Source organism: Eumetopias jubatus, unplaced genomic scaffold (assembly GCF_037043125.1).
Source record: "Eumetopias jubatus isolate StellerSeaLion01/CBP00866 unplaced genomic scaffold, mEumJub1_p1.0 scaffold_14, whole genome shotgun sequence".
NCBI classification, from domain to species: Eukaryota; Metazoa; Chordata; class Mammalia; order Carnivora; family Otariidae; genus Eumetopias; species Eumetopias jubatus.
Genome location: NW_028274820.1, coordinates 64,169,408 through 64,196,603, shown reverse-complemented (window position 1 = coordinate 64,196,603; position 27,196 = coordinate 64,169,408). Strand labels below are relative to the sequence as shown.

The 27,196-nt window shown below is 40.3% G+C and overlaps 1 protein-coding gene across 4 annotated transcripts in view; it reads left to right on the top strand.

Annotated features, from left to right (window-relative positions):
- The window catches only part of PDE1C (phosphodiesterase 1C), a 625,988-nt gene that overhangs the window by 330,987 nt on the left and 267,805 nt on the right, over window positions 1-27,196 (top strand). The gene's annotated exons all lie outside the window — the stretch shown is intronic.

Sequence of the window (27,196 nt, the reverse complement as noted above, 5' to 3'; positions counted from 1 at the left end):
CAGTGGAATGAACAGTCTCTTGGTTCCTTCTCTGCAAGGTGCCCGCTTCATCTTTGGATCACTACTGCTACTGTAATTAAAAATTGATTGCAGACATTTAGTGTGGTACCGCGAGTGTATACTTTCCCGTGAGAGTGGATCTGGTGGATGAAAAGGCCTGTTAACTATAGATCTGCCTAGTGATTTTACTAAAGCCTCGACCAGAGAGAGCCTGGGCTGGAGGGTGCTGGAGGTTTATGGATGGGAGCACAAAAGCATCTTCAAATACACTTTTAGTGTTTGAATTCTCTTTTGCCTGCAATTCCTATTTGCCTGATTCTCTGACAAAATGCTGTTGAGCTCAAAGCATAGGTATAAATTCCTTTAAGGGCATTAATTGTCTTTTTTTTTTTTAATCTAGCCATGGAAAAGGTAATTTAAAGTAGAAAAACATCTTTTATCATCCTCCATTACTTCATTTCATTGAGAAGAGTTTGGAAAGCACATTCCAAAGAAAAAGAGTTGCTCAGGTCTTTTGTTTGCCAAGCATTAGAAGTCCACAGTTGAGTCTAAAAGGCTAGTGTCTGCTTTTCATTGATTGTATTTGATTTTGGTATTATGACATTAAACAGATTATATTCAGAGAAAAAAAATCACCAATGCAATTAACATCTGCCAGTTGGTTTCAGCAATGGTACTTTCAGGCAGATGACCACTTTAATCCTCCCTTTTCGAATGAGCATGATCTCATGGCAGAGAGTCCAGCCCTGTCCTGTGGCTTCCAAATAAAGCCAATAATCCGCAGTAGCGCTGTTACAGTTTGATACGCCGTGTAGAGTTGCACGCATCATTGAGAGAAGATGAATCAAGCCTTAGGGCTTCCTAGTGATTGCTATACTTTTCTAAATATAGTGAGTTTATACAGATGGCTAAATAATTCTGTCTTGTTCAGGTTCATTGGGTTCATGGTAGTAATTGCATGTGAACCACTGAACAGGATGTAAATTAATCACTCAGATTAGAGGGCATAATAGTCTTCAGTAGTAAAAGGTAATTTATCATTTTTACATGTAGTTAACCTGGGGTATGAAATATTTCAAAGTTGCTTCAATTTTATCTAAAAGGAGATAAATAGGTTAGAGGGAGTTTTACAAGAGAGCGGCTCAAACCTGTCAAGTTTCAAATGACTATGTCAATTATTTTTGAAAGCATATTTTAGCATATCTTACATGAATGCTGTCGCATTTTTATTATGTCGATGTAATAAAAAAAAACAGACTGTCTTGCACCAGCTTCACTGAAGTCATGTAAAGTGCAAATTAATAGAGGGTTGGTTTGAGCCCTTCTATTTTTAATTACATACATACTTTCATATAAAATAGATCCATGTCTACTAATCTCCCATTGATCACAAACCATCCCTAAACTTCCGGCTTGAAACACCCATTTTATTCTGCCCACAGCGTTATGGTTCAGGAATTCAGGAAGAACTTGGCTGAGTGGTTTGAACCTGACGCAGCTGGAGTGGGCTGTGGCTACTGGAGATGGAGGGTCCACTTCCAAGATTGCCTCTTCACTCACATGTGAGGAGACTTGATGCGCTTTGTTCCTTTCTCTCTTTGCACATGGCTTTCATCCTCCAGCATGGAGCTTGGGCTTCTTCCTGCATGGTGGTCTCAGAGTAGTTGCACTCTTCGTTGTTTTCCTAGGCCATGCGTTCCAACACACAAGAAGTGGAAGATGCTGGTCTCTTCATTAAGCCTGGGCGCAGAAACTGGGGCAGTGTCACTTCTGCTGTGTTTTATTGGTGAAGGTATTAGAGAACCCACTCAGATTCAAGAGAAGGGAACATAGATTATAGCTCTTGCTGGAAGGGTGTTAAAGAAGTTGGGACCTTCTTCATTTACCAAACCTATAGCCTTTTTCAGAATGATCTTTCTTGAGAACTTTTCCAGGGATCTATAAATTTGAATTAAGTGGATACCTCATTTGATGAATGGTAGACACTTTTAAATATGTCTTGATATCTCTGTCAGTTGCTGGTCTGTTTGAATATATGCTTGCCTATTTGGTGATTAATTTGGACTGGGGGGGAGCTGTGATTCCTTTTTCATGTTAGGGGTAAACATACTAGTGTGGCCTCAATGGGTTGTTTGGAATGCTAAGTGTAGTTATTCGGCTTCAGTTAATAATTAGATAAAGTTGGTGGCGTCGTGTAGGAAAACTAAATGTTATATTAAAAAGCTTTAGATCTCAAAGGTTTGCTTTGGGCATTAGGAGGAAGAAAGCCCAGGATACAAAAATAATCTACCTTTGTTTAAACTTCTTGTGCTAGGCTTCATTTCATTTCACTTACGTATTTACTCACCTTTCAAAGCCATGTTAAAGAAAAAAAAAGTCCTCTGGCTTTCAAAGTCATCCTCATGCTACTACAGCTCAGGTGAGGCAGGTATCTTTCTTTAAATATTTTATCAAGTACTAGGCAGATCTCAGTAGCCCAAGAGTATGTTATGATAGTGTTTCTTCTGAATCTCCCTGTTTATATTAAGGGAAATGTACTCATTTCTTCCAAGACCAGAATTTCAACCAAAAGAATGATGTTAAAAACTCTTTACTGGGTTAGCAAGGGCACCAGTAAGTAGAAGATAAGCTTTTCCCTGCACAGAAGCCCTTATTAGATTAGGCTTTAAATCAGCACAATTAAAGGGAGCCATCCTTTTGCCTTGTAACTGAGTCTTATCCATGAAGGCCAGTCATTCCAAGAGATTTGTTGAAGTGGTGACATGGTACTTTGACAGTTAGAGAGGATTACCCAGGAGAACTGCTTCCCCCTAAAATTCTCATCGGGTTTTTTTTTTTTTTTTTTTTTTTTTACTATAGCTGTAGCTTCAAGTTATCAGGTCTGGCTCTGAGAAGTTTATATCTTTGAGAAAGAATACCAGATCATGTACAAAATAGTCACAAATACCTAGAAATACTCTAATACTTCTGGGCTGCCACTAAAGAAAGGAATGGATATCAGAGATGGTGTTATAAGCTGAATCTATGTTAGAAGTGTTTCCAACACACCCACACACATACGCACACTCACACCTCTATTTTAGTGTGCCTGGAAATGCTGTGATTGGTCAGCATAATCAGAGGCAGAGGTACAAATAATGACTTATCCACAAACGTCAGGGACCTCTGCATACACGTGTCCAGTTTTCATGTCTGGGCTGTGGAAATACTCAGGTCAGAATGGTCAGGGGTTGAGGTTTTAAGCCACATCAGACAGTGAAAACTTCATTAGAATAAAGGTTTTTGATTGATCAGTTATTAATTCTAGCTTGGTTGGTTGGTTGCTTATTTGTTGATTGTCAAATCTTAACTCTGTTTAGATAGTGTAAGAAGTTCTGGTTCTGACTAGATCTGATTTACTCATTTTATGAATCTAGACATTTCTGTGGCCAAATAACTTTTTGATAATCAAATTAGATTGATAGTCACATCGGTATAAGTTTTGACTCCCCAAAAACTTAACTATTAATAACTTATACTATTGACTGCAAGCCTCACCAATAACATAGTCAATTCACACATACTTTGTATGTTATATATATTATATGCTGTATTCTTACAATAAACTGAGAGAAAAGAAAGTGTTATTAAGAAAGTCATAAAGAAGGGAAAATACATTTATAGTACTGTACTGTATTTAACTAAAAAAAAGATCTGTGTGTAAGTGGATGTGTGCAGTTCAAACTTGTGTTGTTCAAGGGTCAACTGTACAAGACATTGCCTGTGAATTGTGAAGAGGTACATGGTTCTGTAGTTAAGATACATGTGAAGAACAGAAGAATTAGAATGTGGTTAAGTGCTATAATAGATCTAAGTATTGAAGGTCATTGGGAACAGTTGGGTTCTTTGGGAAGATATTTACATTATTGTATACTGTTCTTTCACTAGATCACAAAGAGAGCCTATGGTGTTGCTTCTTTTTCACGGTGCTTGAAAGTATGGGCATATTAAAGTTTACTAGGATAGCTGAGAACTGTTTCTCTCTGTTTTCTCCATGTTTTCAGTTATCTTAAAACTGTGTGTTTTGCTGATTCTTTAGGCTTTCTCTCAAAAGGGCAAACGTCTCAAAAATATTCTGAACATTGGGAGGAAGACAGCCCAGGATAAAAACGTGTGGAGATAATCAGTCAAGTGGATATCACACATGTACATAAGAGAGAGGCCTCTATCTGTTGCCAGGCAAAACAAGGAGTTATTTTTTCCTCCAAGTGTCTAATGCCTTCTTTCACTTGGATTTTTATGTGGCTTAGTAATCACATTTGATGAGCCCGGTAATTGATTAAATCCAGCGAATGATTCCCTTAGTCAGGTCTGCCTATGCTGTCACGAATCAGCATGCTTAATGAGTCATCAGCAGAACCACCACCTTTGCTGTTAATGATAGATTGTCGTGGGGGCGGGGCGGGGCGGTGGGCTGGGAAGGGCTCTGGGAAGGCTGCTTTCTAAGCAACTGTAGCCTTGTATGAGCAAGTGCATCTTCTGAGGTGTGCCCCTTTCTCATTCTGGGACATAGTAAGACTCATTGGTGAATTCTGAAGCTCTTTTAGCATCACAGACATACAATCAGTGGACTGTTGTCTCTTTTTCAGTGAAAAATGACAATCAAATAACTTTTGGGGAAAGTTGAAGGGCATATAGGATAAATCAAGGCACATAGTTTCGCATACTTATGAGTGACCAATTTTGCATACTACTACTTACTTAGTAGCATTGATATTTAGAGCCTAAGTATTAGTGGTGAAATCAGAGACAAGGGAACCTTCTAAGAGATAAAGTCTTTTGAAAAATATTTTCCTGTATTTGTGATGACTATTAAATTCTCAAAGTAGTAAGGACATGTGCATCTGCTGTGAGAATATGTCCAACTTACATTCCAAGATTTCCAGCTGAATCAAAGTGACTTTACAGTGAATGGTGGCAGGTCAAGGTGCACCAGACAGAGCAGCAAAGTGGTTTGGTTAGAGCACAGATCACAGATGGACACTGAGACTTATCCACAGAGGATAATACCCAATGCAGTTAACATGGAAAATGGCCTATGGGTACTGTAATTTCAGGTGAAACACAACTGTGGGAGAGAGGGTGGTCATAGAGTATCTACATAGATAGTTTGGTCAGAGGTCAGAGTATCAGACAAATATCACTCACTCATTCAGTGACTCTTACTCGCTCAGTCACCCTCCTAATATATCAGCAGGAGGCTGGGGAGCAAAGGTGCTGGGATCTGGAACTGGAGAGGTGACGAAGCAGGAGTTAGGAGCTAGGTGTGGGGAGAGAGGGCGCTGAGACACAGTAAGTAGCTCAGGCACTGAGTCTGAGTGGTATATCTAGATACAAGGAGCGGTAATGACCTTGTCATTGAGCTGCCGTTTTCTGAGTCAAGAGGATCACCTAGGCACAATTCAGTCTTCATTTCTCTTCCATCTTCGTGTCTGACGATTACTACCATTCTCCCACTCGCCCAGGAGTAACACTTCTGAGTCGCTTCATTCGAGCTTCGGGTTGTGTTTCTTCAACTTTAACTTTTGGTTCTTCCCCTTCCCATATGATAAACAGCTCTCTGACAGGTTGTGGGCTTTTCCTTCTCACTATTTTCATTCTCATGATCTTGCTCCAGTCTCATTACCCATCTCTTAAAGAGTATTGAATGACTTTTCCTAGCAACTCTCTTTCCTCTGGTTTCTTCATCTCATTCTGCACAGCCATGTCTGATTACTCTTCCCAAAGTGTCTCTCATGTTCCTTATCAACAACAATGACACACCTCCATTAGCTTCCTTTGGCTAATAAAGGCTGTCTTGTTTAGGATTTTAAGGATGTCGACAACTGCCTCCACCTCACCTTCCTGCTTTGTCTCTGTTACTCCCTTCTGTTCGGCCCAAGTTCCAGTCAAGCTGAACTCCTCACTGACTGCCATATTTGCCTCGTGTTTTCTATCATTCTTTCTTCATTCATAACCTTTCTAGTATTTTAAATGTCGAAAGCCCATATTTTCTTGGAGACCCGATTTAAATGTCATTTCTTTCCATGGAGCTTCTTAGATCTTTCCACCTAAAAGAGATCTTGCTCTCCCAGTTACTGCTGCTCTAATTTCCATGTGCAAGAAATAGCTGGGTGCATGTCATTCTTCTTGGCACCAGTGTGATTTTGTTGAGTAGGGAATATGCTCCCCGAAAGCATGGTGCATTGGACATGATTGGTATTTGTTAAGTGTGGGTTGAATTTATGAGTGAATTAGATTGGGATCCTCCAAATATTTTTTATCCTGGGTCAGAACTAAATTCAGAATTACCAAGTGGAATTGTGGGTAAGTAACTTCAGATTGATAAATGACTCATACTTATAAATGGCTTTGTAGATCACTACATACTCCCACATCCAGACTCTCGTTTGGTCCTCACACTGGCCAGGGTGGAGTGCTATGAGGTCAGCAAGCCAGATGGCATGCATGATCAAGAACCAGAAAGTGTGTAATTGCTTGGATCATTGACTCTGCTTTTCCCTTCTATATGAGTTCTGTCAATGTGGAAATTTAGCTTTGGGTGGAAACTCTGAGAGTATTTTTGCTCTATTACCAATGCTTCAATCTTTATCTTTCCTCTATTTAAACCATTAATTCTAGAGACGTTTAGTGCAATGGCAAATAGATTTGTTTGCAGTGCATTATTCTCAGTATTTGATAACTGTGGTGTGTGTCATTTGGCTGTTCTGTGGTATTTTGCCAAAATGGTTTTGAGAATCATTTTCTTACATTGTCTAATAAGACTTAAGTATGACTTTAAGACTTCAGTAGCACTCATGCTGGACATATCGCTAAGCCTCAAAAGTTAAGCCCAGACTTTAAATTGCCTGGGTAGGCAAGTCTCTAATCCTTCCAAATCCCAGTGGCCTTCAATACTAAAGAGGCAGAATTGACTTGATTGATTCAGTCATTGGTGAAGACTTCCAAATTGGGGCCAAGTCCAACACCCAGCAGCAGCAGCCTAAGAGGCAGCTTTTGGAGTCTCTGGAGACACTGGATCCAACAGTATAGATCAGAGTTTCTTAAGCTTGACCCTATTGATATTTCCATTGTGAGGATATCCTGTGCACCATAGAATGTTTAGTAATATTCCTGGCCTCTACTCACTAAATGCCAGTGACAATCCCCCATCCCCAACTTATGGTGACCAAAAATGTCTCCTGGGGGGCAGAATCACCTCTGGTTAAGAACCACTGGCGTAGATAAAAAATTAAGAATCAGATTTCAGTTCTTTCCCTAGTTAAGCTTTGCCAAATTACTCCTGTGTGGTCTCAGTGTCCTCATCTGTGAAGAGATTGAGGTTGAATGTGAGGATTTCTCTGGTTCCTTTTGGCTCAAAAATGACTATTCTGTGATTCTAATTACTGAGGTCCCTCCAGAAGCAAAGCCTAGACCACCAAACAACCTTTGCCATGATGGCAAGCACTCTACAACTTATAATAAATCATGGAAGAAGAGCAGCATTGTGGATGAGCGTGGAGGTCACTGAGCAGGTAACATAGACCGGCCCCATAGTGATGGTTCTCTGGCCACCAACCAGATCACCCTTGGTTTAGATATTTCTAATTTCACCTAAATAATGTGAACTAATCATGAGAAAAACATTAAAAGGACAATTGCCAAAACACAGACTTTGGCAAAAACATAGATATGTCTAAAGAGTACCCTATTGGTTAAATTTATTGTGTACCTACTGTGTACCAGGTGCTTCACAGGCATTATCTTATTTAATCTTCACAATGATCCTGTTTTACAAATGAGGAACTCCAGGGAAAATAGGTAACCTGACTGAGGTCACAAAGTAGAGAAGTGATTGGGCTAGGGTTTACAGGCAGGACTTTGGGATACCAGAAGCTTCTTGAGATCTTTCTATTCAAGTAGTTTCATAATTTTTTACAGCTGTGGAACTCTCTCACGCGCACCCCCAATCTCCTGAAGGAAGATAGCTTAAAGCTGAATAAAATCAAAGGGTCAGAAAGAAACGCCTTTTCAGATGGTTAAGCATCTGCCTTTGGCTCGGGTCATGATCCCAGGGTCCTGGGATTGAGCCCCACGTCAGGTTCCTTGCTCAGCGGGAAGCCTGCTTCTCCCTCTCCCTCCACTTGCCGATCCCCCTGCTTGTGCTCTCTCTCTCTGTAAAATAAATAAAATCTTTAAAAAAAAAAAAGAAAGAAAGAAACGCCTTTTGCAGTTCATTTCCCCACTCCGCCCATTGTTCTTTTTTTCATCGGGATATTTTACGTTTGAAAATTTTCGTATTTGGCTTCAATGGGTGAAGCTCACTGAAGCTCTCAGGAAAGTTGAAGCTCTCAGGAAAGTTAAATGAAATCTTTAAAAAGCTCTCAGGTTTAATGAAATCTTAAAAACAACAACAACAACAACAACAACCCAACAAGCTCTATTTAAATAATGTGATTGAAGTGGGGGACATTCACCTCTACCACCAGGTCTTTTTTTCAAAATCATCTGTTTTAGTACAACGACATAAAGTACTTTGAAGCAATATAATCAGCCACACATGAATATGTAACTTTTTATGCATAAAAAGTAAATAATGAAAAGAGAAGCAGATAAAAGAAAACTTACTCTGTATTTTTGTATCCTCTGATTTAATAAGATAATACGTTTTCAAAGTTCATGAGGTCACTGCCTGAATTTTTCCCTTTGTCTCTCCATGAGTGGGCTCATGCTAGGGTGTTTATTCCCATAATTTTGGGATGTCAGGGAGAGGGGACCTGAAGGAAACATTGTAAGCAAGCTGGAGGGAGTAGATAAAGCTGAGAACATTCTTTTGGAAGAGGCATGTCTGTAGTCTTCGTTTATCCATGAAATCCAAGTCCTGGCATGAAACTTTTGTAATGTTTGGGTAGGTGCCGCTACTTACCTGAACCTATTTCTTCTTGGCCAATATTATACTTGGAAATAATAATACTTGCTTCCTAGAATTCTTGGGAGTTCGGAATTAAATGGGATATATGAAACCTTTGGAAATCTTTGGCACATGGCACAATATGGCACATGGATAGTGCTCAGTCACTTGAGTGCTTGGGAGATCCCTCACAGAGGAATCAGAATTCTATGGCCACTGTGCAGAGAGCTTGCACTTTGAGTGCAGGCCCATCTAAGGAAGCAGGAAGTAGGAAGAAGATAGGCCCTGCTTTTATAGGAGCTCTGTGAGGGCAGAGACTGTGTCTTACTTACTGAAGGATGGAATCAGCATTAATAGTGATTGGTGACTGTCTTTTGGGGCACATAGAACAGAAAAAAGGTTGGGGTAGGTAGGGCAGGGGAGCAAGCCGTGCAAAGTCAATAGCCATTAGAACATGGTCCTTAATTAGGAAAAAAGTTTGAAATGGCCCAGTCTGGTGTGGTGTCATGGACGATCTTTCCACAGGAAGGATAGTTCATCTTCATATTTCAGTTTTCAGTTTTGAGGGAAAATGTGTGTTCTTTAACCTATGACAGAATGAATAGTATTGTATTTTACCGGTTGATAACATGCATTCTAGAATCAGCATGCCTGGCTTCTAACCCCTGCTTTACTGTTTCCTGTGTATGACCTTAATTGCTTAATGTCCCTAAGCTAGGGGTTCTCAAGTGGTAGTGATTTCCCCTTCAGAGGCTATTTGGCGATGTCTGGAGATATTTTTGGTTGTCACATCTGAGAGTGGGGTATTCTGCTGGCATCTTGTAGATAGAGGCCAAGGATGCTGTTAAACATCCTACAGTGCACAGAACATCTCCACCATAACAAAGAATTATCTAGTCCAAGATGTGAGTGGTATCAACGTTGAGAAACCTTGCTCTTAACTTTACTTTTCTTAACCCTTACTTTCTTCATCTGTACAAAGGGAATATTAATAGTACTTAGCTATAGGGTTGTTGTCAGGGTTAAATGAGATAAAGATTGAAAGCATTAAGTGTACTTCCTGGCTTTTTGTAAACATAGAGTATTTTAGCTATTATTATTAATGTTAACAATTTTGACCTATGGTTCATTGTTTATGTAGCACATTTATGAATTCTGTTTCATAGTTTATGTAGTTGACATAAAAGATTTTATAGTATATTAGATGCATTTAAGTTTTATAAGGAAAACATTTTGAAGTACTTTAAATCATGCATGGGAAGAGATTTTGAAATTGTTTTGAGGAGATAATAGGATTTATGTAAATACAGTATACTCTGAAATAAATCAGAAATCATAAACTCTGCATGCTATTATATTCTATTAGCCCTGAAAAAGCATAAAGTCACAGATTTTAAAAGAAACACTTTGATATCGTTGCATATTGTTACATAGGAGGCAATAAAGCAAAACAAATTTACTGAGAAATGAAGTCCCATCTGTTACATGCATTATCAGTAATTCAATGAAAACTAGTAGCTACAAAGTAAGCCCCCATACAAATTGGAATGGATTCCTACTTATACACCAGACCACAAAAATGTCCCTTGAGGTCAATACAAGTCCAGTCTCCAGTACGGTAGGTCTGAAAACATGGCTCTACCTGGAATCACAGGGCAAGCTCCTTTCAGCTGTTGAGTTTGTGCATGGCAGTACTGTGCCACAAGAGCTGGGCTCGTCCTGGTTGTCTTGTGGCCCTCTGGTATAAATGCAAACGGAGGACTTACAGGATGACTTTCCTGTTATCAGTTCCTTAATCTTTAAGATGCGTTTTATCTTTTAGATCATAATCAGGAGTTTCTTAGAGTTAGCACAACAATTAAATAGCTTGAGAAAAGAGCCTGATGTGTGCAATATGGACTGTGAGGTACATGATCATTCTTTGCCGGTATGCCAAGTTGATAATTCCAAGTAATTTTGCCGTGACTTTGCAGTAATTATACTAATTCTCATGTCCTGTGTTGTTAGAAATAATAACAGTAGAAATATATTTATTAGTCATCACTGTTCACTCATGACCCATTATCAAGAGAAAAAGATAGATGGGGTGCCTGGGTGGCTTAGTGGGTTAAGCGTCTGACTCCTGGTTTTGACTCAGGTCTTGATCTCAGGGTCATGAGATCGAGCCCTGTGTTGGGCTCTGAGCTGAGTGGGGTGTCTTGCTTGTGATTCTCTCTCTCCTTCATCCTCTGCCACCCCCTCTCCCATGCTCTCTCTCTCTTTCCCAAATAAATAAATAAATCTTAAAAAAATAAGAGAGAGAGAAAAGGAAAATGAACCCTTTTGGTAAGGCAAAGAGTACCTGTTAGATGGGCAAACAGAAGCCTTATTCGCTCAGGGATCACAGTGCTGCTCCAGGATGGGAACAAAGGTACTGAATAACAATATCAGTGATGGTGACGATGATGGTGATGGTGAGGTGGCGGTGATGGTGTTGGTGGTGGCCCATGCATACAGCTATTTATTAAGACTGTGGCCTATGCTCATTAGATCACACTAACTTCATACTTCCACCTGTTTGATTTACATCTGCTTTTTTCCCCTGCTGACTTCTCTGTATTGAGAGATGTGTTCCAGGAGCATGATTTGGGGATTTGACAGATAAGGTGCTGATGAAGCCATTGTATAGTTTAAATAGCTTCCCATTTAGCATCATTATTTTGAATAGAAGGAAATGTTCCTTAAATTAGTCTGTCGTGTGGAAAATGAATTGTATTTAAAGGGTACTTTTGATCTTTAGATTGGTGGCGTGGATGATTCCCCTCCTTGATATCAGTGACTTCTGCCTTTGGTTCGTGTGGGATACTCGAGGGGCATTATTATACCAGAAGTCTATTAACAAGGCAACAAAGCATTGACACTCAGAACATGGCTTTTGGGGTCTGAGAGGCCTAAATGTAAATCTCATTTCCACCCCTCCTTAATTTTGTGATATTTCAGCCTGATAAGCATGCATATTCTCAAGGTATGGGCTACTAATAGTTCCTAACTGTTAAGGTTGTTGATAAGGATTAAATGAGACAATGTATGTATGGTGTATGACCCAGTTCTAGGTATATAGTAAGTGATTAATAAATTTTAACTGCTAATATAATGCCCTCCCTCCCTATAAAAATTAATGGCTATAGAATGCCACTTTTCCTCATAATAAAGAATGAGACCTTGCAAACTCTCTGAAATACTTGGCCTCCCTCAAGGACTTATTCTGCTTGTACAGGACATTAATTCTTCAGGATCTCATTAGTCAGAGGAGTAGTTGGACCGGTGCCAGCAAATTATGGGCAGAGGTGGGAGAATCTGCCTTGTGCTTCGGGCTGATTCATAGAGTTGTGAAGATAAAGTATAGGTCTCTAGAAAGAGCCTAAAAGAAGGAATCCAACTATTTAGTCAAAGATTCTAGGTGTTACCTGCTCACTGCTATTCTCTTGATCCCTGAATTTATCTTTTAACATGTCCTGCCATGTACATGTCACGGGACAGGGACCTACCATCCCTTCCAGAGATTTAAAAGGGGAAGTCAAGTTGCAAAATGAGAGCTAGTCCACATGGTTTGCATTAATAATACTACTCAGAGGTTGAGCAAAGAGCAAATTAAAAGTATTTAGTTTTAAAAATGAGTTCTGCTGGGGCGCCTGGATGGCTCAGTCGGTTAAGCGTCTGACTCTTGATTTCAGCTCAGGTCATGATCTCAGGGTCATGCGATCAAGCTCTGCATGGGTCTCCTCGCTCAGTCTGCTTGAGATTCTCTCTCTCCATCTCCCTCTGTCCCTCCCCTGCCATTATCTCTCTCTCTCTCTAAAATAAATAAAAATAAAAAAAAGATAAAAATGAGTTCTGCCAAAAGTATTGAGTAAAATAAAATTAGTATGTTTTATTTGTAGGTGTAGAATTTGGCTTGTCCGACTTCATTCTTAGACTCTTCACTTTACTGCATACTTACTGAGTATAAACTATGTGATGGTCATGCACTGCAAGATATTAAAAAATAAAAATAAAAAGAGTGAGATGTGGTTTCTACCCTCAAGGAGCTAATGACATAATGGGAGAGAGATAGGGACCCAGGCAGGTTATTTCAATATAACATTTTTGATAGAGGTGCAGAGGCATAGTGGAGCAGTGCTCTGCTTAGTTTGGGGGCTCAGAAAATCTTATTGCACATGACTCCTGAGCTGAGATTTAAGGATGAATAAGAGAAAATAGCCAGATTTGGAAAGTTTTTATGAGTATTTATTTAGAAGGAGTAACACGAGCAGATACTTGATTTTAATAGCTTCTGTTATCTGAGTCTCAGTCTCTGCTCTGGCTTGAGTGGGTTTTGGTATGTAAGGGTAGGGCGGGATCCCTGTGCTGTGGGTCTCCTAGAGGATGTGCCATGAGTAGTAAGTACTTAGCTGCTGCACAGAGAAGTAGGTAATCACTTCTCTAAGGGCTGCAAGCAAAGGGAAGGAGACGATTAATAAAGATTTTTCTTTACTTGAAGGCCTGTACTGTGGCCATCTGGACCCTGTGGACCACTTGCCTATCAGAATGGCTCATCCCAAAGAAACCAAGCACCACTTCAAAATAAAAATCACAGGCAGATAAAAAGAATCTCCTCCATCTCTGTAAGAGAGTAGAGATTAAAAGTAATGATGGAAAGTGTTCTGTCCTCTTTTTTCTCAGTTTTTATAAGGCTGGTCTTTTTTCTGTTTTAGATATTTTTATTTATTTTAATTATCTAAATAATTTGTGAATATGTTCTCATTGTAAAAAAATCAAAAGATTACAGATAAAGCCAAAGTCTCTTTTAATCATTGTTTAACCCTGTTCTGTTTCCAGGTAACCACTATTATCAACTTTATTTTTTTTTAAAGATTTTATTTTTCATTTATTTGAGAGAGAGAGAGAGGACGAGGGAGAGCACGAGAGGGAGGAGGGGCAAAGGGACAGATTCCCAGCTCAGCGGGAAGCCCAACACTGGGCTCCATCCCAGGACCCTGTTATCAACTTTCTTATATTTCATTTTTATATGTTTGATAGAATTCATCAGTGAAACCATCTGGGCCTGGACTTCTTGTGGGAAGAACATATTCATACAGTTCTCCAATGATATCAGAAACATGAGGAAGGTTTGTTAAAACACACTTGCTGAAACTCACTCAATTCTGATTCTGTAAACCTGGGGTGGGGCCTGAGGATTTACATTTCAGAACGTTCCCAGGTGCTGCTGATGCTGCTAGACTGAGGAACCACACTTGGATAATCACTGCCTTAGTAGGTATAGGGCTGCTCTGATTCTCTGTTTCTTCTTAGGTCGTTCCTGGTAAGTTGTTTGTCTCAAAATTGGTTAATTTCATCTATGTTGTGGTATTCATTGATATGATATTGCTTACCATCTTTTTAATTTCTGCAAAATATGCAGTGTTACCCCTTCTTTTGTTCCTGATATTGGTAATTTGTGCTTTGTCTCATTATTTTTGATCAGTCTTGCTACTTCTTTATTACTTCTATTAATGTTTTAAAAAACCCAACTTTTCTCTCTTTTTCTGTTGATTATTTTATATTTTGTTGCTCTCTGCTCTTATTTTTATTACTTCCTTTCTTCTGCTTACTTTGGGTTTAATTTTCTAACTTCTTAAGATGAAACGTAGAGCATTTATTTTAAACCTTTCATCTTTCTAATATAAACATTTAAGCTATATAGTTTCCTATAAGATATACAGTTCTTCCTCTGTATCTCCATGATACCTTGTCTCTGCCTACAGTGTTACATCATCACACTGGATTCTAGTTTGTTCGTCTCCCTAACCATCCCATAAGCTCATTCATATAAAAGACCATCTTAATCATTTTTTGTTTCCCTAATAAAGCCAGGATGACTATGTCAAGAGCAAGTGAATGAGTGAATATGGTTGACCTGGTGGCTTAGATGCCTCCTCCTTTGTCCTTGTTTCTTTACACACGTGGTTCTCTGACACAGGAACACCATTTATGGAAAGAAAAGTCATTTTTGAAGCAAAACTATGTGGGAGTGGAGAAGTCCTTGTTTTGAAAAACTGTTACAGTAGGCGGCAGTAAGCCCTGCTTGGCACTCAGAGAACATTATTCCACTGCCTAAGTTGGTTGAATTTTCTCTGAGCTACCCCCCTTTGGCATTTTCTTTGGAGGCCAGGCTGCCCTTCGTACTCATTACCAAATGGGGTCAAAATGAAATTTCTCTCCCTTCAAGTCAGATTTCACAATTGACCAGGTACATTATAGCTGAAATGTGGGGCTGCTTTTCCCATTTCCACAGCCACAGGTGGCGTGTGTGGCTGTCAGAGGCCAGAACTGCCCTCTGCTAATGTACTGATATACTACAACAGATACGGACTGATACCGTTGGAATTTTGAACTACTGGGTCTTCAGAGATACAAACTCTCACATGCACGCATTTTCTGACTTGTGGCAACTTGTTCAAAGGGAGAAGAATTATGGTGTTTGTTTCCCCAGGGAAAAGGGGAACTTCCTTGGAGCACTGAGCTTGGAGGTCCATCATTATATAAGCCGTTTACAATAAACACTTATAACAAAATATCATTACTTCATTCTCAAACTTTTAAATCCAGACCACAGGTATAGATCTCAAAACAAGCAAATAAACTAGGCTGAGGAGAAATTAAATTTTGATTAGGAATCACAATGACTATGATGAAAGCTATGATGATACATGATAGTCATTGCGTTCCCGGCACTGGGCTAAGAGCTTTCCACATTGATCTTATTTAATTTTTGCTATAACCTCTGATGGAGGTGCTTTCGTTGTTCCTATTTTATGGGTGAAAAAACAGTCTTAGAGAACACGAGCAATTTACCAGGTCAGAAAATAGTTGGTTTCAGTTGAAGCCAGTTTGGTACTTAAGTCCTCTGCTATCCTGCCTGTTTCTTTGACTCTGGGGAGATGGGGATATGGTGACAAAGTGGGGTTGTAACTGCGCTTGCACTACAATTCATCACCAGAGCTGATTATTACAGTCATTCTGGTGCAGGTGACTTGGGCATTTGCTTAATTCCTCTGTTTAGTTTCCCTGTGCATTTGAAGCTGAGCATTTGAAGCTGAGTTGAGCGTGCTACTGCGAATATACCTGGGGGAGAAAAGAAAATAATCTTTGTAGAGAATGAAGACCTTAGTGAAAACTGTGCCAAAGAAAAGGATCTCCAGATTGCTCAGCCTTTTCTTGTGCTGCTCAGGGGAGTCCACATGCCAGACTGGCATCTCTGTCCAAGGCACAAATCTGTGCTAGCCCAAATCAGCACTTTTTCCTTTTTGTAAGATCTGTGAGGAGATGTGGCTTGTGATCAAGTATAATCGGGGGGTGGGGGGAGTATCTAGAAGCTCCAGTCCCATCTGTGGGGCCACAAGAGGACTTGATTTCTCTTTCTGTCTGCTTTTAGAAGCTCATTGAGGAAACCGGTTTTTCCAGCTCTCTCCCCAAGATTCCTCCCTTTTTTTTTCTTGCAAGAGGCTGATTTCCAGGTGGTCTAAATCAGCAAGTGGTTTTCCTGCCTACTGTGACCCACAATAAGAAAAATTTTATACCATGACTCAGTGTATGCTTATACAGACACACTGACACCCCCTCACACTCACAACTGAAATAAAAGTTTATCTTACTACGAGTAATTAAACCTGATATTTCATACTCTATTCTATTTTATTAACATAGTAAACTGGTTTTATTATCCACTGATGGGTAGCAATCCATAATTTGAAAATTACTAGTGGTGATCAGTGGGTGTTGAAAATAAGGGCATAAGCTATATCCTTTTGCGGATATATTTGAGTGTTCAGGTCCACCCTAAATGCATTAATAAATCCAGGTGCTGTATTTATTTTTCTAGGGGTAATTTAACATCTCTCCAAGAGTCTTAGGGTTTTCTGCCAACCTAAATTAGAAGCAAGTTGTTTGAACCTCTCTCAGGTGTGTAGGTTGAGCCAAAAGAAGTGGCCCACAGAGGAAGAACATGGTAGAGTTTCACAGTGAAGGCCTGGGGCCCTTGGCCTTTGCCTGCCTATGTGGTGGGAGGTAAAAGCACAAAGTAATGGGAGCGGATCATGTCTTGGGAATCACTTCTTGCTCTGATAAGCCCTTGAGAATCTGCATTCTTTGGGAATTCACAGTAGATAGCACTAGTGATGGAAAGCAAGATTTTGTGGGTTTTTTTTTTTTTTCCTTTCCAAAGTACTGACAGGAGGAAGGATATTTATCCCTTTGATAACAAAGGGAGCTGGGCTTCTCTGATGTACTGGGCAGCATGAAATGCAAATGTATTCCATATTCTATATGCATTCTTCACCCTGCCTTCCAGATTGTGAGTTCATTAAAACTACCGAATGACTTCCAGGGTGAGGAAGATGAAGCTGTCATTTGCTCTATTTCATGGTTTGCTTCTCCCCTTTCTTTAAGCTCATTCATCTGTGGCTGAGTCACAAAGAGGCAGCACATTCACCCCAGAGCATCCTGCATCCTAGGACAGCTTTGGGACCTGACATTTGACTCTGCTGGGATGCAGTCAAGAGAGAGTTTTCCCCCCTCCTCTCTTGCCTCCCCCTGCGTGGGGATTCAGTTCTCAGTTCACCATGGGAAGATGTTAACCTTGTCCTTTGATCTCAGTTGAAGATGAGTTTTGAGAAGTCACCTTCTGAATTAATTGTGTTGGTGATAGAGTTTGTATTTTCCAGTTCATGGGCTGGTATTCTGCCATCTGCTTCTCTCTGCTCACTTGTTAGTTCTTTGTATACACACACTTTGCTACTGCGTCCCTCCTGAGAACTCTGCAAACAGCACTTCTGGAAACTTTACTGTAATCGCCTTAAACATGTTGTTGTTAAAATGCAAATTGTGATCCAGTAGATCTGGGGTGGGACCTGAGACCCTGCATTTCTACTGGGTGATGCTGATGCCCCTGGTCCCTGGCCCTTTGACTAATGAGGCTCCATAGGCTGGTGTGTAGGTGCTTGAGAGGCCACTGTGTATGTGGATGTTTATTGGATTCAATACCCAGTGTGTGACTAGGGGGTGGTAGATTTTAATCTATAATAAGAGAATCAGGAATCATTATTCCTTCTAGGTGGAGTTGGTCTGTACCATCTACTCTGATCACTCTTCTCTCTTTTGGGAATAAATGTCCTGTTTCCTGTCAGGGGCTGTCTCTCCACAGCCTCACCAGTGAATGGATTCACTGAGACCTTGATTCTTGCCTTGGAGTTGTGAGAACTGGAGTATGCCTGGGTGGCAAAGAGACGGGAAAATTCTCAGGGTGTGAGAGATTCTTGAGAGTGACTCATTTAACTAGAAAAAAGCAGCCAGGGCTTGTTGTGATGTCCCTGCTGATCTGGGACATGACCTGACAGTGGAATGACAGCACGTGGCTTTGTCTTCCTCTTCAGGAAAGCTCCTCCACCCCCCCCCAAAGCCCCCCCCAAAACAAAAACAAAAATAAACCCCTGATGCAGCCTCTTCTCTCCAGGATAGCACAAGGCTTTTCTAACTAGTGGTGGCATTGTGGATTTCTGTAACACGTGATTAGAACTTAGTACACTATCACGATCAATTTAAGAGGGAGAATATCTGCTCCTTTGACATTGCTGTAGCTTTGGCCCTAGAAGGAATCTCAGATGTCATCTTGTTCAGCCTCAGGTGAAGCAGCAAGCTCATATGGTGAAGGGTTGTGCCAAAGGTCAGACAGCCTGCATCTAATCTCTTGACTTCTGAGAAAGTAGAAAACTTGTTTCACAACCTCTTGCTCTTTCTCCACCAGGCAGTGCTGCTCCTGGATTACAGACCTGTGGCTTTGGCTCTCCAGTGCAGACACTGTGACACTGGATCGAGTCTCCTTGCCCTGCTTCCTCCCATTCCCACACCTCCTCCTGTGTGCATGCCCATGGACCCTCGTGGTCAGAATAGGACTCTTCTCCTGTTCTTCACACCAAATATATACACCGTGTCCTTGCCTCTGTTCCCTGTGTCCTGCCAAATTTGTTGATTCTACTTACCCATCAAAGCTCTGGTCAAATTCAACTTCTTTCTTGAATCCAAGATCACCAGCCTGGGTGTCAGGAGCCCCAGGTTCTAGTCCTTACCCAAAATAAGCTATGTAACGTGGATAAGATCTTTATGCCTTTGTGCCTCAGTTCCCTCATATGACAGAGGAACTGGACCTTGATATTCTGTGATTTCTTGATACTCCTGTTCTACACCAATTACTCCTTTCTCAAAATATTGCCCTTGAGACACTGTGGAGAAGGTGTTAGCTAGACCTGAGTTAGAATTTCAGCTCTGCTATTAATCAGTGTGTGGCTTTAAGCACATTATTTAATCTTTCTGGGCCTCATTTTCTCATTGGTAAAAGATGGGGTTGTTGGGAGGATTAAACGTATAGTAAAACTATCTAGCACATAGTAAGCACTGTCAAGATACTTTTTTTGTTTTTTAAAGGTAAAATTATAATTCATTTGGTTATAAAACAAATATGTGTTTAAGATTTTATTTAATTCATCATTAAAGAAGGAACAGGTAAGATGTTACAACCAGTTCAAAAGAAGAGGCACATGTATAGATTAGGAATGTGCCAATGGAGGGCAGAACTTTTTCCACAGTGCAGGAGGGAAACTGACTGCCTCCCCACCAGACAGAATGTATTTGCATGTCTATAGAAAAGAATTATTTTGTATTATTATCAGTTATCTATAACTTACAGAGTTGTCAAATGGCTCAAAGGCTATAGGGGTTATGCCTGTCACGGTGAGGACAGAAGCAAGGGACAAACCACTTGGTCACCTTTAACTCTTCTGATTCAGTGGAGTGTATGTCATGACTCACACTCCTTTGGACAGAACGGTCTCATGGCCAAGTCCAACATCAGTGGGATGGAGAAGTCCTCTCATAGGGTGAGAAGAGGTCTATATTCACAAATGACAATAGCATCTACCGCAGTTTGTGTTTATTTTATAAATTCTTAATCAGGTTTATTATAAAGTCAGCCAAAGACAAAGAGGAGCTGTGAATCACAGTTGGAATTCTGCATCAAGCTCAGCATCCAGTTAATTTCTCCATTTTATGTTTATTTCACAGTATCACTGAGACCTTGAGTCATACACAAGTAGAAGCATACTGATGTGTTCAGGTTTACATGAGAAGATTTGCAGAGATGTGAATTTTTAAAAATATGCAATTCAAAGGAACTACTTCTCTGTATTCAGGGACACATCCCCATGTTCAAATATCTACACAGATACGGTGGGAGAAGCTTTATTCTTAGGCGAGCACAAATACCTAAGTGTGAGTGTGGTTGGTTCCAATACATTAAATTTTGATTTGGGATAAACACATTTGAGAGTGTGCCTTGTTGTTTTAAAATTCTTTTTCTCTATACAAGTAAAATTTGAATGTATTTGCCCTATAAAAAATTGAAATATTACTGAGAAGGCTACAGTGTTCAGTCTCCTTTGACTCTCCCTCTGTTCCTCCATCCATCCTGATCCCAGGTTCTTCCTGAGATATTATAACTATTATCAGTATGGGGTGTGTGTATTTTATAAAATATGTATTTCTCTGCAACTTTCTTTTTCAAGCAATCATATCTTGGGAATTTTTTTTTTTAAAGATTTTATTTATTTATTTGAGAGAGAGAATGAGAGAGAGAGAGAGAGAGAGAGAGCACATGAGAGGGGGGAGGGGCAGAGGGAGAAGCAGACTCCCTGCTGAGCAGGGAGCCCAATGTGGGACTCGATCCTGGGACTCCAGGATCATGCCCTGAGCCGAAGGCAGTTGCTTAACCAACTGAGCCACCCAGGCGCCCCTCTTGGGAATTTTTTAAAATGTTTTATTTATTTATTTTAGAAAAAGAGAGAGAGAGAGGGAGAGAGGGAGAGAGTGCACAAGTTGTGGGTAGAGATAGGGAGAGGGAGAGAATCTCAAGCAGACTCCCCATTGAGCACAGATCCTGACATGGGCTCGATATCATGGCCCTGAGATTATGACCTGAGGCGAAACCCAAAGTCATGTTTAACTGACTTTGTGTCAGCTTCTAAAAATTTATCTCTTTACAAAATTAATAATATGGCTAAGTCATAGATAATTGGGCTTCTTGCCCAATGATAGGCATTTGATTGTTTCCAGTTCTTTGCTATGATAAGTTATGCAGCAGTGAAATAAGGCCCATTATAGGGTTTATTAAGGGACAGTCTTTAAAATGCACAATTGCAATGGCTAAACTCTGTGCTTTCTTGGTCTTTCAGAGGTATTGGTGCATATAACTAATGTTCATTGGTTTGAAAATCCCTTTTATAACATTTACACAATTATTTAAACCTAGGTCCCATTACCTGTTTGGGTAAAAGTCATTAAATGTGAAAATCTTGCCCTATACTCTTGATTTCTTGAGTTTATTTCCTTTTTTCCTTTTTTTTTTTTTTTAAAGATTTTATTTATTTGACAGAGAGAGACACAGCAAGAGAGGGAACACAAGCAGGGAGAGTGGGAGAGGGAGAAGCAGGCTTCCCGCCAAGCAGGGAACCTGATGCGGGGCTCCATCCCAGGACCCTGGGATCATGACCTGAGCCGAGGGCAGATGCTTAACCATCTAAGCCACCCAGGCGCCCCTCCTTGAGTTTATTTCTATGAAATGCTGTGATATCTGTCCCCTTCCCCGCTGCCTTCTCTCCTCCATTCCTTCTTTCCTCTCCTCCTACTCCTCACTTCACCTCCCTCCACTTTTTTTTTTGCAGGCCCTGCATAACATTGCACATATTATTTCTTGATTTATTCTGCTTCTATAAAGTCTGTAGATCATCGTTAAAACAGAACTATGTACAATATTAATTTGAATCATAAAGATCAACTTGGGATGAGAAATTCTTCGCTTTTCCAAACAGGATGGGAAGGATATGAACTGGAAATAAAATTAACAACAACAATAATAAAACTGAGATTGAACTGGTTTTCACATTAACATAGATCTTAACCTTGTTTTTTATTGATTTGCATAGATTGAAGGGGTGACTTAAGTGCTCTTATTACTTACTCTGCTGAACTTTTAAAAAAAGATGTATTTATTTGAGAGAGATTGAGAGACAGAGAGAAGGAGAGAGAGAGAATATGAGTGTGTGTGAGGGGAGGGGCAGAGGGGGAGAATCTTCCAGCAGACTCCCTGCTGAGCTCTGAGCCAAGGAGGGGCTGGATCTCATGACTCTGAGATCATGATCTGAGCTGAAATCAAGAGTTGGACTGACCCACCCTACTTTGCTGAACTTCTAATAGCAAGAATAATAAAAATATATGAAGAGATTTAATAAGTATATTTGAATGAATAAATAAACATTTGAGAAGCAGTAAGCATGGGACCTTTTAGATTTACATTTAGATTTACACAAAAATCTGTGCTGTCCAATATGGCAACCACCAGTCCACAAGCAGCTATTGAGCCCTTGAAATGTGGCAACCACTGCTGTGTGTTGAAATGATAAACATTGGGATACCTTAAATAAATAGTTAAATACACTGTTAATATTAATTTTACCTCTTTATGTTTTAAAATATAGCTACTAGTAGATTTTAAATGCTACCTGTGACCCTCAATACATTTCTATTGGACAGCACTGCTATAGTTGGGAACCAGGAGGAAGGCTGTCCCTAGCCAGCTTTGCCTTTGCATTCCCCTTTTTGGTAAAGACATACTTAAGTTCTGATCCTACCCTTAGTCCCTAAAGATGATTAAGTCGAAATCCCAAGAGGACTTGCCTGTGCTTTTTTTCTGATTGGTTTTGAAGATTTAATATGGTTTCAGTGTAAGGCATATTATATCAGATTTTTGCTGCTCTGAAAACACGAAGTGAAGAATTGGAGGAAATGGTAATCACTACATTAGCCTAACAGATAAAAACAATTTCTTTTTGAAGTTTTTCTGCAGTAGATTGTAATGCAGCTCAAAGCAGTGAGACTCATCTTCATAGAGATTCAGAGTTGTGATTTTTGATTGATAAAAATTCCTTACTTTAGCCTCTTTACCATTTTTGATAGGCTTCTCTGCCTATGAAAAGAAAATTGAGGCAGTTACATTCATCTGTGGCATATTTGGAGTCTTATCCTTTCCCATATTGGTAAAGACAGCATTTTTTTGGAGTGTTGTAACTTGATATCTATTCAAACACACACACACACACACACACACACACACAGCACACTACCACTCATTTTGCATGTCAGTATTTTTGGTTTGGCTTTTGTCAGTCTCTGAAGATTTTTTTATCAATAACTATTTTTTAGTTTTACCTTCACTAGAAAACTGAGTGCAAGGTACAGAGAATTCCCATATGCCCCTGCCTCTACACACCTACAGCCTTCCCCACCATCAACTTGGGGAATCGACACTGACATATAAATATCACCGGAAGTCCCTAGTTTATATTAGGGTTCATTCTTGGCATTGTACTTTCTCTGGGTTTGGACAATGCATTATGACAGATATCCATCATTATGGTATCATATGGAGTAATTTCATTGCCCTAAAAATCCTCTGTGTTCCATCTATTCATCCCTCCCTCCCCCAACCTCTGGCAACCACTGATCTTTTTACTGTTTCCATAGTGTCGTCTTTTCCATAGTGTCATATGGTTGGAGTCATAAAGTGTATAGCCTTTTCAGATTGACTTCTTCCACTTAGTAAAATGCATTTAAGATTCCTCCATGTCTTTTCATGACTTGATAGCTCACTTCTTTTAGCACTGAATAATGTTCCATCATCTGGATGTACCACAGTTTATTTTTCCACTTACCTACTAAAGGACATCTTGTTGCTTCCAAATTTCAATGATGATGGATAAAGCTGTTATAAACATCTGTGTGCAGGTTTTTTTGTGAACATAAGTTCTCAGTTCATTTGGGTAAATACCGAGGAACATGGTTGCCAAGTTATAAGATAAGAGTATGTTTAGTTTTATAAGAAACTTCTAAACCATCTTCCAAAGTGGCTGTACCATCTTGCATTATCATTAGCAATGGATGAGAGTTCCTGTTGCTCCACATCCTTGCCAGCATTTGATGTTGTCAGTGTTCTGGACTTTGGCTGTTCCAGTAGGTATATAGTGGTGATGATTGCTTTAATATGCCCAGATCGGTGAGTGGCTCAGTTGGAATTCTCTTGTCCCAGCAGAATACTGTTCTAGAGGACTGAGATATGTTCTTGATGTTCTGAGATGGACAGTGAGTCCCTTCTCTGGTGGCTATTGAAGGATAAGAGGAGATGGCAGACCAGCTGGGGCACCAACATTTCATCTAACACTGTAAACTGTGGCCAGCTCTGGTCTGTGGGTGAACATAAGTATAGCACAGGCTATGCATGTGGCAAGGGAAAAAGTGGGAATGCTCAGTTTGAGATGGAGGCAGACTTTGTTCCATATGGTGTGGATTCATTCTAACCATGGTTTCTGAATTATATTGGGGGGAGTGTGAGTGTGAGTGTGTGTGTGTGTGTACAAATGAGCGCTTGTGTGCATGTGGGGGGATATTGGTTACCTCAACGTGTAGCTTTTGTTCTCCAAGAGCAGCTTGTGTAAGCAGCTGTTAGATGGAGGGGCCTCATTAGCAGAGCAAATTCCCAGGAAGGTATTACAAGGAAACAAAAGCTGCCAGAACTTGGTTGGCCCAAAAAGACACAACTAGGTAGGCATTCTGATCCTCCTCCTTAAGATCAAAAAGAGAATGTGCTCCCTCGTGAACAGAGCAGTGGAGTGGGGGCCTGTATCCTGACTCTGTGACTTTTGGCTGTAAGTACAGATTGGGAACTGCATCTATAACATGGGTGCTGGATAAGTAATTGTGGGCAAGCCAATCGGCATCAGCCAGTAATTGACCTTAACTGTCCTCTCCCTGTTGTAGTGAAATGCCACCCACGGCAGACTTACCTCATGACTCTGCCTTATTTCTGACGCTGTTAGAATTGGCTCAGCCAGAGCTGCTATTCCCACTCTCCCTGGCACTGCCCTTCTACCTTCTGCTTGTCTGCCCTATCTTGGAAGCCTCAGCCAGCCCTGCTGGGATCAGCTCCGCATGTTCTGAGTGGTAGCAGGCAGCTGTTTCAGTGATGTCTTCAAGCCGTGAATACATACATGCTTCTAATTACCATCTTCATGCCCCATTGCCCATTGGTTTCTGCTGACTCTCATTCCCCCCACCATTGTTTCCTACCTCCACCTCCTCTCCACCCGCACCTGGACTCTGGCCTTGACTTTCAGGCTGTCCTTGTGCATGACCTCTCTCTTATACTGTATTTTTGGTGTCTGGCATCAAATGAATGTAAGTAGGTAGCAACATTTAGAGAAGGGAAAAAGTTTTCTGAAAAGATGGTAACTTTATATGAAGATGACTCTTAGCATGCTGCCCATTTTCTGCCCTGTCTGCTTTGACCCTTGAGGTCAGGGAGGATCCGTTGCATTCTGGGATATTTGCCTCTTCTAACCGCTAATTCTGGGATAATTTCCTGCTTTACTGGTTCTTGGCCTGCTCAACTGTTCCATTTAAACCTCCTGGATGGATTCCCTCATTGGGCTGGTACTTGAAGACATTACTTTTCTAGTGGTCTGTCCAGGTCATTACAATTCACTAAAAGGAAAAAAGGGGGGATTATATTCACTGAGAGAAGTGAAATTGCAATTACCTTGGGAAGGAGACCAAGGTAGAGAACTTCAGTGTTAAGTGTTCAGAGCAGGATCTTGGTTAAAGTGCTACATTTCTGCCCTGTGGCTGAACCCTGTATGGGATTCTGTGCTTCTGAGAGCTTACAGAACTGTGTCTCAGTGGTTCAGTGATTAAACTTAGGCCTCCTTAAAACAGATGTGCCTATATGAAATGAGCTCTGATTTTATGCTTAATCTTTGCTGTCTCTGATGGTTGTTGAAGGAGGAAGAAATAATTTTTTCAAGAAGTAAGGTCATGCCTCAGGAAACAAACTGAGGGTTGCTGGAGTAGGGCTGGGGTGGGAGGGATGGGGTGGCTGGGTGATAGACATTGGGGAGGGTATGTGCTATGGTGAGCACTGTGAATTGTGCAAGACTGTTGAATTACAGATCTGTACCTCTGAAACAAATAATGCAATATATGTTAAGAAAAAAAAGAAGAAGAAGAAGATAGCAGGAGGGGAAGAATGAAGGGGGGGAAATCGGAGGGGGAGACGAACCATGAGAGATGATGGACTCTGATAAACAAACTGAGGGTTCTAGAGAGGAGGGGCATGGGGGGATGGGTTAGCCTGGTGATGGGTATTAAAGAGGGCACGTTCTGCGTGGAGCAGTGGGTGTTATGCACAAACAATGAATCATGGAACACTATATCAAAAACTAATGATGTAATGTATGGTGATTAACATAACAATAAAAAATTTAAAAAAAAGAAGTAAGGTCATGCAATAAGAGAGTAAGGAAGGAAGGATAAAAGGATAGATAATTTTTTTTTCTTTTTGCTCATTGGAAAAAGAATTAATACACTTGACCCCTGAGCAATATGGAGGTTAGGGGCACTGACTCATCCCATGGAGTTGAAAATCTGCATATAACTTTCTACTTCCTAAAAACTTTACTATTAATAGCCTACTGTTGACTGGAAACCTTACTGATAACATAATCAGTCAATTAATATATATTTGTATGTTTTATGTATTATACACTGTATTCTTACAATAAAGTGAGCTAGAGAAGAGAAAATGTTATTAAGAAAATCATAAGGAAGGGAAAATACATTTATAGAATTGTACTGTATCTATAAAAAAAATCCGTGTGTAAGTGGACCTGTGCAGTTCAAACTCATGTTGTTCAAGGGTCCACTGTATTTCTTGAGTCCCAGGCTCTTACTAAATACCATATATGCTTCTTTATTTTGCAAAACTACCTTACTAAGTTGGTATATATGTCCCTACTGTATAAAGGTATATTGAAAGCTTAGGACAACTTTGTAACTTGTTCCCCAAATCAAGTGTTTATCAATTTTTAAAAAAATTTTTTTTAAGATTTTATATATTTATTTGAGAGAGAGAGAGAGAGAACACAACCAGGGGAGAGGCAGAGGGAGAAGCAGACTCCCCGCTGAGCAGGGAGCCTAATGCAGGGCTTGATCCCAGGACCCTGAGATTATGACCTGAGCCAAAGTTGGATGCTTAACCGACTGAGCTACCCAGGCAGCTTTCATGAATTTTTGATCTACTAGGGATGTTACACA